Here is a 14,632-nt window from a genome sequence, read left to right as displayed (position 1 = left end):
CGCGGCATATCCCGGTTTCCTTCTTCCACATCTGTAACAAGTGTGCAGCTTGTATAACAAGGTAAATTTGGTGCACTCTAAATAACTCAACACACAACAATTAATATGTAAACTGCTAGCAAAAAAAAGTGAGTACATCCGTTAGTGGAAATGGCCAAATTGTGTCCAAAGTGTCAATATTTTTTGTAGCCACCATTATTTTCAAGCATTGGTTTAACTGTATTGGGCATTGCGTTCACGAGAGCTTCACAGCATCCGCTGGATCCTCTTCCATCCTCCATCACAACATCACAGAGGTGGTGGTTGTTAGAGACCTTGTGCTCCTCCACCTTCCATTTGAGGAGGCCTCACAGATGCTCAATAGGGTTTAGATCTAGTACCTTTGCTTTCAGTTTCTTTAGCAAGGCAGTGGTCACCTTGAATGTGTGTTTGGGATCATTATAGTGTTGGAATACTGCCTTGAGGCCTAGTTTCTGAAGAAAGGGGGTGATGCTTTGTTCCAGTATGTCACAGTACATGTTAGCATCCATGGCTTCTTCAATGACCTGTAGCTCCTCACAGCCGGCTGCACTAATGCAGCCCCAAACCATGCATTTTCACCACCATGCCTTACTGTAGGCAAGACACACTTGTCTTTGTACGCCTCGCCTAGTTGCCACAACACACGCTTGACATCATATGAACCTAAAAAGTTTATCTTGGTCTCATCAGACCACATAACATGGTTCCAGTAATCCATGTCCTTAGTCTGCTTGATTTCATCATCTGTAGAAGAGGATTCCTTCTGGGCTGCCAGTTATGCAGACCAACTTGATGCAGTGTGTGGCATTTGGTCTGAGCACTGACAGGCTGACCCCCTACCCCTTTAACCTATGCAGCAATGCTGGCAGAACTCATGCATCTATTTTGAAAAGACAACCTCTGGATATGACGCTGAGCACGTGCACTTAACTTTTTTAATCGACCATGGCGAGGTCTGTTCTAAGTGGAACCTATCTTGTTAAACCGCTATATGGTCTTGGCCAGACCTGGGCAAGGGGCGGCCCGCGGGCCACATCCGGCCCGCCTGCTCTCTGTGACCGGCCCGCCCGTCTTCAGCCGGTGCAGTGGAGCCGGGCTGCAGCGTGCGAGCAGGGAGAGATCCTGTGCAGGTCCGCACAGTCAGTGCAGGCAGCGGAACGCAGGAGTCTTTCCTCTGTTCCCTGCCGGCACTAATTGTCAGTGACACACGCGCGCTCTGACGTTGTCAGTACTGCGCTGCGTGTGTCATTTCAAAAGTTCCCGCCGGGCAGGAGAAGAAGCAGCACATCAGACGGAATAATTCATCTTGCAGGACCTGCGATGATGTCCCGCCCATGTGACTGTGTGGGAGGAGACACAGGATGCCGGGCAGAAAGCAAGATACTGATTCCTGAAGGAGATGTGGACACATGATGACTGGTAATGAGAAAAAAGGGGACATGAGGGGGAGGGGGCTGCAGGGTGAGTGCATATGTGGGAAGATGGAGTTGCAGGGTGAGTGGCATATGAGGGCTGCAGACTGACAGAAGGATGTGAAGGGGTGCAGAGTGTTTGAGAGGGGTAAGTTGGGGTACAGGCAGCGTGAGATATGTGGGCATGGTGTGTGACATATGGGGGTGTAGTGTGTGTGATATGGGGGTGCAGGCTGTATGGGGTGTAGTGTGTGTGATATGGGGGTGCAGGCTAGTGGTGTAGTATATGGGGGTATAGTGATGTAGTATATTACAGGTGTGCTATATGGAGGTGTAGTATATTACAGGTGTACTATATGGAGGCGTAGTATATTACAGGTGTGCTATATAGTGGTGTAGTGATGTAGTATATTACAGGTGTGCTATATGGAGGTGTAGTATATTACAGGTGTGCTATATAGGGGTGTAGTGATGTAGTATATTACAGGTGTGCTATATGGAGGTGTAGTATATTACAGGTGTGCTATATAGGGGTGTAGTGATGTAGTATATTACAGGTGTGCTATATGGAGGTGTAGTATATTACAGGTGTGCTATATAGGGGTGTAGTGATGTAGTATATTACAGGTGTGCTATATGGAGGTGTAGTATATTACAGGTGTGCTATATAGGGGTGTAGTGATGTAGTATATTACAGGTGTGCTATATGGAGGTGTACTATATTACAGGTGTAGTATATAGGGGTGTAATGATGTAGTATATCGGAGGTGTATTATATAGTGGTGTAGTATAATACAGGTGTATATGGGGGTGTAGTATATTATAGGTATATGGAGGGAGTGTAGTATAATACAGGTGTAGTATATAGGGGTGTAGTTTATTACAGGTGTAGTATATGGAGGGGGTGTAGTGATGTAGTATATTGGGTAGAACTGAGGTAATTATATTAGTCCGGCCCTCTAAACCAATCCCAATTTCTCATGCGGCCCCATGGGAAAATTAATTGCCCACCCCTGGTCTTGGCCACCGTGCTGCAGCTCAGGTTCAGGGTGTTGGCAATCTTCTTATATCCTCGGCCAACTTTATGTAGAGCAACAATTGTTTTTTTTTCAGATCGTCAGAGAATTCTTTTCCACAAAGAGCCATGTTGAGCTTATGGAGACCAGTATGAGAGAGTGTGTGAGCAATAACACCAAATGTAACACACCTGCCCCCCATTCACACCTGAGACCTTGTAACACTAATGAGTCACATGACACTGGGGAGTGAAAATGGCTAATTGGGCAGAATTTGGCCATTTACACTTAGGGGTGTACTCACTTTTGTTGCCAATGATTTAGACATCAATGGCCGTGTATTGAGTTATTTAGAGGGCTCGCCAAATTTACACTGTTATACAAGCGGTACACTGACTACTGGACATTGTATCAATGTGTCATATCTTCAGTGTTTTTCAAATGCTAGAATGAAACAGTTCAATGGGTCTTATCTGCGATAAAATATGGAAATATGAACATGCGTATCTATCAGCTGGTGCAGACCCACAGGCTCGCGAGTCAGCAGTAAATAAATAAATGGTGCTTAGTTCTGTGCTCCTGTGAGGTTTTAGAGTATTTAGCTTATGTATCCAATATATTTCTTTTCTAATGAACCATTCATTTCTGTTCTGGATTCCAGTGGAAATCCATTCAATTGGTGCAACACGTAACTGTTTTATGTCTTATATGTCTGTTTTATGTTTTATTAACTGTTTTTATTTTATTATGCTGAATAGTACAGTGTCGAGAAAGACCATGTTTTGAAAAGCCTTTTAATATATCGTGTCTGTGAGAGTTTAAAGGGGTGGTTCACTTCTCTACAATAGTTGCCACATCCCTTTAAAGCTGGTAGGGAAGGCTTTTGTCAAATACCTTGTTCAGCCAATTCTGCCTGTGAGCGGTGCTATTGCTGTTCGTTCATCCCCATGAAGTGACCCCCGGGCTCTGTGGCCTCTGAGATCTGGTGATGTTACATCAACTTCCAGTTGACCTGACATCACCGACCCTATCAGTTTTACAGAGATGTGGCCACCATTGCAGAGTAGTGAACCACCCCTTTAACCTCTGGTGAAAAGGTTGTGTTGTCCTGCCTACATATTGTTTCCTACAGGAACATTCAATCATATATTATATAGATCCTTTGGCTTGTCAGATAATCTTTAATGGGGATTTCTTCACCTGTTCAAGTAGAACTGACAGCAGTATGATGATGAAAAATAGATTTACAACAAAGGCAGTTAGTACTGTTGCATATGAAACTGCCTTAAGCTAGTGGAATTATATTTTCACTAGTTTTGGTGAAAGTCCTGAGCCTACTAGGATTCAACATATTTCTTAATGTAGGGACTCTACGGAATGTGAGCCCTAGATAGTAGGTTCTTACCAAATATCGGATCATCTAAAAGAGTATGCCAGTGTTCCTGCAGGGTTTTCCAGATTATTATGTGAGGGTAGTTGAGCGTAGTGATTAAAGTTACATTTATAATTCTGATTCATTATGTTGTCGATTTTGTGTAATAGTGTGGCTTGATCAAGATTCTTGGTATTTTCAAAGGCTTGTTTTGGTAATTTCATTGGATATTTTTGGTTGTTAAATCTCTTATGAAGTATATGAAAATCAAAATCCAGTGTACAATTTTTACATATTCTTTTATATTGGTTAAAAGGAATATTTTCTAGCCATTTATTGTAGTGACGAAAAAAAATGAATGTTGCTGTTTGTGTCAACATTTTTAGAAAAGGTTCTTGTGCAAATGCAGTCATTCTCAACCAAGATGGTAATAGCTAAAAAAATGAATAGACATACTGCAGACGCACCTCCAGCTGAAATAAGCGTATAGCGCCGGTGTCCCTGCAGGGATGCCGAGTTACTCACCGCCTCTGCCGGGTTGCGTTCTCCCCTGCAGCTCCGTGGCCACCCATGTGCTTGTTTGCCTCCCTCCCTTCCCCCCGTGGCCTGTGCACGCTGAACAGGCTCCCCAGGAATACACTTAGGGCCTATGACTGAGGGGCACTATGTATTTAAGGCACCCTCCCATTAGGGGAGGTGCCTGTGCAATGCCTTTTTTTTAGTCAGTCCGTCTCCAGTCTGCTAGCTAGTTGTCAGGATCCTGTGCTCCTGTCTCGTTATTCCTGTGTCAGTCAACTAATAATTGTCTGGATTATTTTTGTTACTTCTGATACTTATTTAACGTCCTTCCAAACCTGTATGATGCTTTAAGTGGTGTCCATCTCTCGTCTCCCTTTATGGGTGAAGAGGATGTTGGTGGACCGTCAACTTAAACCTGAAATGGTTTTAAAAAATAAAAATTCCTGGGTCAGTCAACTGTCTCTGCCGTGCCCAACATATCTGTCCATACCCGCCTGAATATCTGCCTCAGCCATTCCACCTGTACCTGCGTGCACCTGTGCCTATACCAGAGTCCACCTCCTGTCCAGGGGGACAGCTGCTACAGTCCCGGTCACTGCCCTGGGAGTGGTACCTGGCGTCTTCCTTGCGGTAGACACTTAGATAAGCCCGGGTTCCCTCTGTGGTCCAGTTGGCCCACTAAGACGGCTCACTGCCCCTACACTGGCCGCGAGCGTTACAAGGTGCTGGGGTCAGTAGGCCCTGCATAGTTGTTATGCCCCTGTATACGGAGTATGTATAGCATAATTTAAGCAATGCCACCATTTTTTAGATCCAACAACATGGTTCTCTGATACATCCGTGAGTATGAGTCTTTAGTACATAGGAAGTATATCTTTATTTTTACAGTATCTGGCCATAAGCAAGCAACAATTTACATTGAAATGTGGAAACCATTCTTTAAAGTGTTTAAATCGTGACATTAATTATATGACGAATTTTCCTTACAATTAATCAAACTCCATAAGGATTGTATTTGTTCTAAGCTGTCAGATAAATGGGAAACCAGTACTCGGGGATGACTGATAAGCCTTATCTGCTTTTCATATGTGTGCTGAAGTTGGGAGTAATGTAGCCGGAATTGGCGAGTACAACTTCCAGGGGCTGCTGGTGATATCATGAGAGGCCGCACAAACTCTGCTTGTGATAAGGAATTTGAGTGTGAAGTATCCAAAATATATCATGCCTACGTGTGACTGTGATTTCCTACCAGGAGTATTTCCTCTTTCAAACAAATAGATTTGTGAATTTCCTTGCTTTATGGTGGTTGATGAAGAGATCTCAGACTCATATGGAAGTAACAGACCTAAAGTCTGATTTTCTGAACATTAGTGTTGGTGTAACTAATAAAAAATGTTTGGAATTAAAGTGTTAAAAGTCTGGTTAAGGCTATGTGCACACGCTGCGTTTTTTTTGACGCTGCGTTTTTGTGCATTTTTGGCAGCTAAAAACGCACAAAAACGCACCTGCGGCAAAAAAACGGCAGCGATTTGGTGCGTTTTTGGCTGCGTTTTGCTGCGTTTTTGATCTCTGCATTTTTCCAATGCATTGCATGGGGGGGAAACGCAGAAAAACGCAGGAAAGAATTGACATGTCCATTTTTTTTTTTAAGCTCAAAAACGCAGCTTAAAAAAAAAGTTGTGTGCGGACAGCAAAAATGAAAACTCATAGACTTTGCTGGGGAAGCAAAGTCATGCAGTTTTGAGGCCAAAAACGCACCCGAAAAACGCGCAAAAATGCCGCGAAAAACGCACTGTGTGAACGTACCCTAATGTTGCTTTCACATAAGATTTAGGAGATCCACTCTGTCCTGCCGGAATGATTTCCTTCGCTCTTGTCTCAAGATTTTCACTTTTGATAAAAAAGGGTAGAGGAGACTTGAGATCCTTATACACATTAGTCTAATGTCGAATGAATCTACTAATATTGCGCGGGCCCAGCTGGCAGTCTAATGTGCATGGAGGCCTTCCAACTCCCCCCACATGTCCAATTTCAGACTGCCGATCCTTTGTTCTCCTTGAGACGAGCCACCGCCAAAGGAGTCTGATGGAATCTCTCTCATAGAGCACACTAGAGAGCTCTGCAGAACAAGTGTTAGGCTATGTGCGCACGTTGCGTACAAGCCCTGCAGAAATTTCTGCAGCGATCTGAAGAGCACATGTGCGCTTTAGATCGCTGCAGAAATGTCCGTAGTGAGCGCCGATTCCATGCGCTCTGCCTGCAGCTCCTGCCATAGACAGAGCAGGAGCTGCCGGCAAAGCGCAGGAAAGAAGTGACATGTCACTTCTTTTTGCGCAGCGCTTCGGCAGTAGCCGAAGCGCTGCGCACTGAGACGCCACGTGCGCACGGCCCCTGCACAATCTCCATAGACTGTGCAGGGGCCGCAGGACGCATGCAGTTACGCTGCGCTACAAAGCGCAGCGTAACTGCATGTTTTTACGCAACGTGCGCACATAGCCTTACTGTTAGTGATGCGCGAGTACTACCATGACCGGCAGCTCGATACTCGTTAACAGCAGTTGGATGCTTGGAAGATTTCCCAGCAGCAGTGAACTGCAGTGAACTGATGAGGTCACCGCTCGTCACAACTGCCCGCTCTTGCACTACTTTGTGTGAGAATTGCTGCTAGCAGTGAACTGCGGTGAACTCATGACATCATTGCTTGTCACAACCAAATGCTCTCGTACTACTTTGCGTGAGAATTGCTGTGGTCAGTGAACTACGGTGAACTCATGATGTTACTGCTCGTTACTGTCTGCGGCAGGTCACACATTACTGTGTAACCCACATGCTGTGACTTGCTGTGACCTAAAGAGGTCACCGCAGTTCACTGCCATGATTATCACACAGCACAGTGTGTGAGCCTGGAGTGGCGCTGTTCCAGCCAGTGGTTGACATTCTGTTCTTCATGCCAATTAAGAGATAACGTCTGGAACACCATTCTAAGTCTGAACTGGGTGCAAAAACCCTAAAAAACTTCACTATATAGAGAGAAGGGCTGCACACCAGCGACAGTGCAAGGGGAATAAATATAAAGCAGCATCTGCTGTATGAATACTGGCATAAAAAATACAATAGCTATATGTGAGAATGAAAATATGACAATGGAATCTGCATAACTGCCATGAACTTAAGAATAAAGAGAAATTTAGCGATTGAATTGATCAATACAACAGAGCCCCAAAATTGCCGCTGGCAGTGAACTGCGGTGAACTCATTACGTCACCGCTTGTCACAGTCACCCGCTCTCGCACTACTTTGCGTGAGAATCGTTCGCTGTGGGCAGGGAACTGCGGTGAACTCATGACGTTACTGTCTGCGGCAGGTCACATGCTACTGTGTAACCCACATGTTGTGACCTGCTGTGACCTCATGAGGTCACTGCAGTTCACTGCCGTGATTATCACACAGCACAGTGTGTGAACATGGAGTGGCGCTGTTCCAGCCAGAGCTTGACATTCTGTTCTTCATAGGCTGGAAAAATGAGTCTGCAGACGTTGTGGGACCTCCATATGGATTATGGCGGACCGGATTGGGATTTTGCTCTGAAATAAATTGATGAATGAGGGTGTCATTTGTCTTTATTTCTTTATTAATTCTCTCTTGTTATGTCTTTTAAATTTGCTTTTGTGAAACATCGTGGGATGTCACTATGAATTACGATGGACCTTTTTTTAAAAAAAATAAATAAATAAATTGGTGAACGAGGGCTGTTGTCGGGGGTTGTTTTTTCAAATATTTTTTTGTCTTTATTACTAATACCAGGACTTGATGCCAGCTGTCAGTTCACAAATCATATTCTGGCTTTGAGTCTTCCACAAAAGTGTAATAAAAACAATTAGCGAGGGAATTTCTTTTCAGTTTATGTATCATGGATTCCCCTAATTCCCCTCCATTGGTGACAATTTATTAGGCTCCACATACATTTTTAAAAAACCTTTTCACATAGAAACATATCAGATGTTTTGATTGATGGGTGTCTGAGGACCCTAATGATCATTAAAATAAAGCAGCAGAAATGTGTATTCGAGTGCTGCACTCCCTATGGACTCCTATGGAGTCCATCCTTTTATCAGAGCAGCACTCAGCACAGTGCTCTTTAGTTTTAATGACCTGATGGCCCCATTGACTCAATACACGTCAGTTGAGTATCATCAACGAAGCAGGCTGGAAGCACTCACCGATTCAACATTGCTTTATTCGTGTGTACAAAAAACAGGCATTGGGGGGAAGTGAGGGGAAGGAAGCACGCTGGACAACGGCACCGTTTCGCACCGCTAGGGGAAGTAAGCACGCTGGACAATGGCACTGTTTCGCACCACTAGGGGAAGGAACCACTGTGGACAACGGCACCATTTCGCACCACTAGGGGAATTAAGCACGCTGGACAATGGCACTGTTTCGCACCACTAGGGGAAGGAACCACGCTGGACAACGGCATCATTCCGCACCACTAGGGGAAGTAAGCACGCTGGACAATGGCACTGTTTCGCACCACTAGGGGAAGGAACCACGCTGGACAACGGCATCATTCCGCACCACTAGGGGAAGTAAGCACGCTGGACAATGGCACTGTTTCACACCACTATTGGAAGGAACCACGCTGGACAACGGCACCGTTTCGCACCACTAGGGGAAGTAAGCACGCTGGACAATGGCACTGTTTCGCACCACTAAGGGAAGGAAGCACGCTGGACAACGGCACCGTTTCGCACCACATGGACCCGTGGAAGCGCCCCTAGTGGTGCGAAACAATGCCGTTGTCCAGCATGCTTCCTTCCCTTCGTCTCCCCCCAATGCCTGTTTTTGTATACACAAATAAAGCAACGTTGAATCGGTAAGTGCTTCCAGCCTGCTTCGTTGATGAATTTATGGATCTTTTCTACTTGGGTGAGCACCACCAGACTATTGCACTCCTAATAGCGGTAAAAGCACGAGAGAGTGAAGACACCTGGAGGTAAAATTTCTGACTGACATGGCTCTCCAAACATTGCGGACATAACCCACGGGAGTGTGGGATACCGATGGCAGGAGCGGTAAGCAGTGCCCAGTTCTCAAGTCTTTATATCTTATACATCAGTTGAGTCTGCCCTCGATCTTGGAGGAGAGCAACACATGGTTGAATGGATCTTAATTTTAGAAATCAGAGTGGGTCTACGCACCTATCCAAATAACTGATATTTCTAGGAATCATTGGTGATTGTATTTCATGGACTAGCAAATCATCAAAATAGGTATTGATGTCTTGTAAAATAACTTTATTCTGTGCTGTGTGCACATGGCTTTCAGACAGTACCTGGTGCACAGTGCAAAGCCATAACTGAAGCCAGTATGGCAGCACATGGAGTCTATAAAAATCTCTTGTACTAAACTTCACAGAGTACCACCATATTGCAACGCCGTATGTGTCACCACTGGATTCCCTATAAATCTAGCAGAATAAAACTGCATACACCTATGAGACTGGGGAGAGAAAGGGAGACCGGGCAGAGCTCACAATTAAAACCTTGTGTGAGACAGATGGGTGGATAATGGTGCTGAGAGCTGGAGGGGGCCACACATGCGATATGTACTATAGATATATAAAATATATAGTGCCGCAACACCTTTAGTATTAAATTACTCTACAAGAGCACAAATCTGCTATGTGGCCAATATACAGATATACACATATACGGTGCGTCAGCACACCGCGATTAATTAATACATGAACTTCAATATTGCTGTAAATGGGAATAAAACATAAGGTACTTAGTGTTTTTGAAAAAAGAGTGCAAACGCCATCTAACCACATCAAGGAGCACCTTTGAAACGTACACCTTGACGCGGTTTGATGGCTTTTGCGCTTCTTGATCCAAAAACACCAAGTACCTTAAATGTTTTTTAGGTTTAAGGCAATATTGGAGTCCATGTAGTCATTAAAGAGGACAAACCACCAGGATTTTCCTATATAATCTAAAGCCAGTGCTATACTGGCACTATCATGCTGATTCTATACATACCTTTAGTTGTGAGATCGGATGTATACTTTCTGAAATATAGGCAAGAAAAGTTTGTGAAATGCACGGTTATTTGATTGATAGCAGCTACAGAATATCCAGTAGGTGGGTCGGGTTTTGCTAGTTATTCTTGCCCCTCTCTGCTGCCTGTCCATGCTCCCCCTGTCTCTCTATTACAGGGGGGTGAAAGGGGGGGAGTAAGAACAGGCAGCAGACAGGGGCTGGAATAACTAGCAAAACCCGACCCACCTGCTGGATATTCTGCAGCTGCTATCAATCAAATAACAGTGCATTTCACAAACTTTACTTGCCTGTATTTCAGAAACTATACATCCGATCTCACAACTAAAGGTATGTATAGAATCAGCATGATAGCGCCAGTATAGAACTGGCTTTAGTTTATATATGAAAATCTTGGTGGATGGTCCTCTTTAATTGCTGTGTATGTGTGTAAACTCATGAGTTCAGAGGTATATAGAGTTATACTGTACCATGTTCCCGTGCCATGTAATGGATTTGCACACATTTTGACCGGTTTATCCATATACATTCAGCTGTGTGCATACATTGCAGGACCTATGTATGCACAAACTAATATGAGAGTCTATAATTGGTGCACAGCACCATGAACTAGATTGGCATTCTATAAATAATGGGGGGATAAAACTATGTAAAAGCAGGAGATCGCTCAGTGGTAAGCGCTTATCCATTTCTGGAGAAGATATTGGGTTCAGCCAAAGGACTCCATTGTTGAAAAACAAACTACTGGGGACAAAAGGTGAAGTCGTTAAAAAATGTGCCCGAGTTGTAGTATTCCTGTTGACTGATACAGTATAGACCCAACCATTCTGGCTTCAGTTCAGAAACAATGAAAATCCGTTTGAAACCACCAACGTTTTGACACCTGATGAAGTGATGAGTTTGCCTTAAGGTGGCTTTACACACTGCAACATCGCAAACGACATCGCTGTAACGTCACCGGTTTTGTGACGTTATAGCGACCTCCCCAGCGACATTGCAGTGTGTGAAACACATCAGCAACCTGGCCCCTGCTGTGAAGTTGCTGATCACTACAAATCGTTCAGGACCATTCTTTGGTCCTTTGTTTCCCGCTGTGCAGCATGATCGCTAGAAAGTTTCAGTGTGTAAAGGGTAAAACACTGGAAACGAGTGATGTGTCACAATATCTGTCAATCACTATTCTCTGTCAGTCGGTCTCTCCCTCTCGGTCTCTATTCTCTCTCTGTCGGTCCGTCACTATCGCTGTCCCTCTCTCACAGTCTGTCGGTCATTTTCCCCTCCTCTCTCATACTCACCGATCCCCGGCGCGGCGCTGCACGGCGTTCACACTGCTGCGGCGGCTTTTACTATTTTGAAAAAGCCGGCCGCTCATTAAACAATTTCGTATTCCCTACTTTCCCCGCCCACAGGCGCCTATGATTGGTTACAGTGAGACACGCTCCCACGCTGAGTGACAGGTGTCTCACTGCACCCAATCACAGCAGCCGGTGGGCGTGTCACTATGGAGTATAGAAATAAATAAATAAATAATTTAAAAAAACGGCGTGCGGTTCCCCCCAAATTAAATACCAGCCAGATAAAGCCATACGGCTGAAGGCTGGTATTCTCAGGATGGGGAGCCCCACATTATGGGGAGCCCCCCAGCCTAACAATATCAGTCAGCAGCCGCCCAGAATTGCCGCATACATTAGATGCGACAGTTCTGGGACTATACCCGGCTCTTCCCGATTTGCCCTGGTGCGTTGGCAAATCGGGGTAATAAGGAGTTATTGGCAGCCCATAGCTGCCAATAAGTCCTAGATTAATTATGTCAGGCGTCTCCCCGAGATATCTTCCATGATTAATCTGTAAATTACAGTAAATAAACACACACCCTCGAAAAAATAATTTATTAGAAATAAAAAACACAAACAAATTCCCTCATCGCCAATTTAATCAGCCCCAAAAAGCCCTCCATGTCCGGCGTAATCCACGGACCTCCAGCGTCGCATCCAGCTCTGCTGCATGCAGGTGACAGGAGCAGCAGAAGACACCGCCGCTCCTGTCACCTCCACGCAGCTAATGAAGAGAGCCGCGCTATCACACTGAGCTGTCACTGAGGTTACCCGCTGTCACTGGATCCAGCGGTGGATGCAGCGGTGGCCACGGGTAACCTCAGTGACAGCTCAGTTGATCGCGCTACTCACCTCAGTTGCTGCGTGGAGCTGACCGGAGCGGCGGTGAGTAGCGCGATCAGCTGAGCTGTCACTGAGGTTACCCGCGGCCACCGCTGCATCCACCGCTGGATCCACCGCTGGATCCAGTGACAGCGGGTAACCTCAGTGACAGCTCAGCCGATCGCGCGGCTGTCTTCATTAGCTGCGTGGAGGTGACAGGAGCGGCGGTGTCTTCTGCTGCTCCTGTCACCTGCATGCAGCTGAGCTGGAAGCGACGCTGGAGGTCCGTGGATTACGCCGGACATGGAGGGCTTTTTGGGGCTGATTAAATTGGTGATGAGGGAATTTGTTTGTGTTTTTTATTTCTAATAAATGATTTTTTCTGGTGTGTGTTTATTTACTGTAATTTACAGATTAATCATGGAAGGTTTCTCGGGGAGACGCCTGACATGATTAATCTAGGACTTTTTGGCAGCTATGGGCTGCCAATAACTCCTTATTACCCCGATTTGCCAACGCACCAGGGCAAATCGGGAAGAGCCGGGTACTGTCCCAGAACAGTCGCATCTAATGTATGCGGCAATTCTGGGCGGCATACATGACTAGCTAGGTCGTTCTGCAGGTCCGGATCGCTGTTGCGTCGTTGGCCAGGTTTGCCTGTTTGACAGCTCACCAGAGACTCACCAGAGACGTTGTAGCGATCCCGGCCAGGTTGGGATTGCTGGTGGGATCGCTGAAAGTCTCAGTGTGTAAAGGGGCCTTTATGCTTATAGTGATAGATGCTTATAGTAATAATATATTTAGAGATAATTCTGAAGAGCCACCATTACAGCCGATTATTATCTGGATGGTGGATGCCATTGTGTCACCTATAGTGGCACTGTGGACATCCCTTATTTATCTTCTGCTCATGCTGATTAACCTTTATCCGGCTGAATAGGTACAATTGTAACTATTCCGTTTTAAAATTGCAATACATTTTTTTTTCCAAAAGCCGTAGAGGGCTGAAATTTCGTGACATCTCTGCAGTTTTGGTCCAGAATATATTGGCCAAATTTCAATAAAATATCTCCACCCCCTTCCGAGATAAGGGGTCGCTGTTAGGCTATGTGCACACGCTGCGTTTTTAAGACGCTGCGTTTTTGTGTGTTTTTGGCCGCTAAAAACGCACAAAAACGCACCCGCGGAAAAAAAAGCGGCAAAACGCATGCGTTTTTACAGCAATTTGTTGCGTTTTTGGCTGCGTTTTGCTGCGTCTTTGATCTCTGCGTTTTTCCAATACATTGCATGGGGGGAAAATGCAGAAAAACGCAGGAAAGAATTGACATGTCCATTTTTTTTTAAAGCTAAAAAACGCAGCTTAAAAAAAAAGTTGTGTGCGGACAGCAAAAATGAAAACTCATAGACTTTGCTGGGGAAGCAGAGTCATGCAGTTTTGAGCCCAAAAACGCACCCGAAAAACGCCGCGAAAAACGCACTGTGTGCACATAGCCTTAACGTTGTAAAATTATGCAGCCTGACGAAGTTAAAGAGGACAAACCACCAGGATTTTCCTATATAAACTAAAGCCAGTGCTATACTGGTGCTATCATGCTGATTCTATACATACCTTTAGTTGTCAGATCGGATGTATAGTTTCTGAAATACAGGCAAGTAATGTTATAGAAATGCTTTGTTATCTAATAGAGTTGTCGGGTTTTGCTAGTTAGTCCCGCCCCTGTCTGCTGCCTGTCCTTCCTCCCTCTTTCCTCCCCTATAATAAAACTAAGAGAGAGTTCAAAAAAAGTATGTTACTGTACACTCACTTAGTGTGGTTGTGAAAGTCACAACCAACACAAAAAGCACACAGATAATAGGCGGCTGCCGCAGCCTCACGTTTAGATATCTTCAATGCTGGAGAGTAGAAGGGGTTAAGGCCGCGCTGTCGCCAAAGGATTACATTTTTTTTGTTGATTTAATGAAAGATTATTTTATTCCATAGGTCTACACGTTTCAAAGTGAGGACCTCTTCTTCAGGACCACAAAAAAATCAATCAACAGTTGATTTTTTAATTTTTTTTGTGGTCCTGAAGAAGAG

The 14,632-nt window shown here is 44.9% G+C and overlaps 1 protein-coding gene across 1 annotated transcript in view; it reads left to right on the top strand.

Annotated features, from left to right (window-relative positions):
- The window catches only part of PRKCE (protein kinase C epsilon), a 616,040-nt gene that overhangs the window by 481,480 nt on the left and 119,928 nt on the right, over positions 1-14,632 (top strand). The window lies entirely within an intron of this gene.

This window comes from Anomaloglossus baeobatrachus, chromosome 3 (genome assembly GCF_048569485.1).
Source record: "Anomaloglossus baeobatrachus isolate aAnoBae1 chromosome 3, aAnoBae1.hap1, whole genome shotgun sequence".
NCBI lineage: Eukaryota > Metazoa > Chordata > Amphibia > Anura > Aromobatidae > Anomaloglossus > Anomaloglossus baeobatrachus.
The sequence above is the reverse complement of the archived record's forward strand: the minus strand, read 5'-3'. Positions and strand labels throughout refer to the sequence as shown.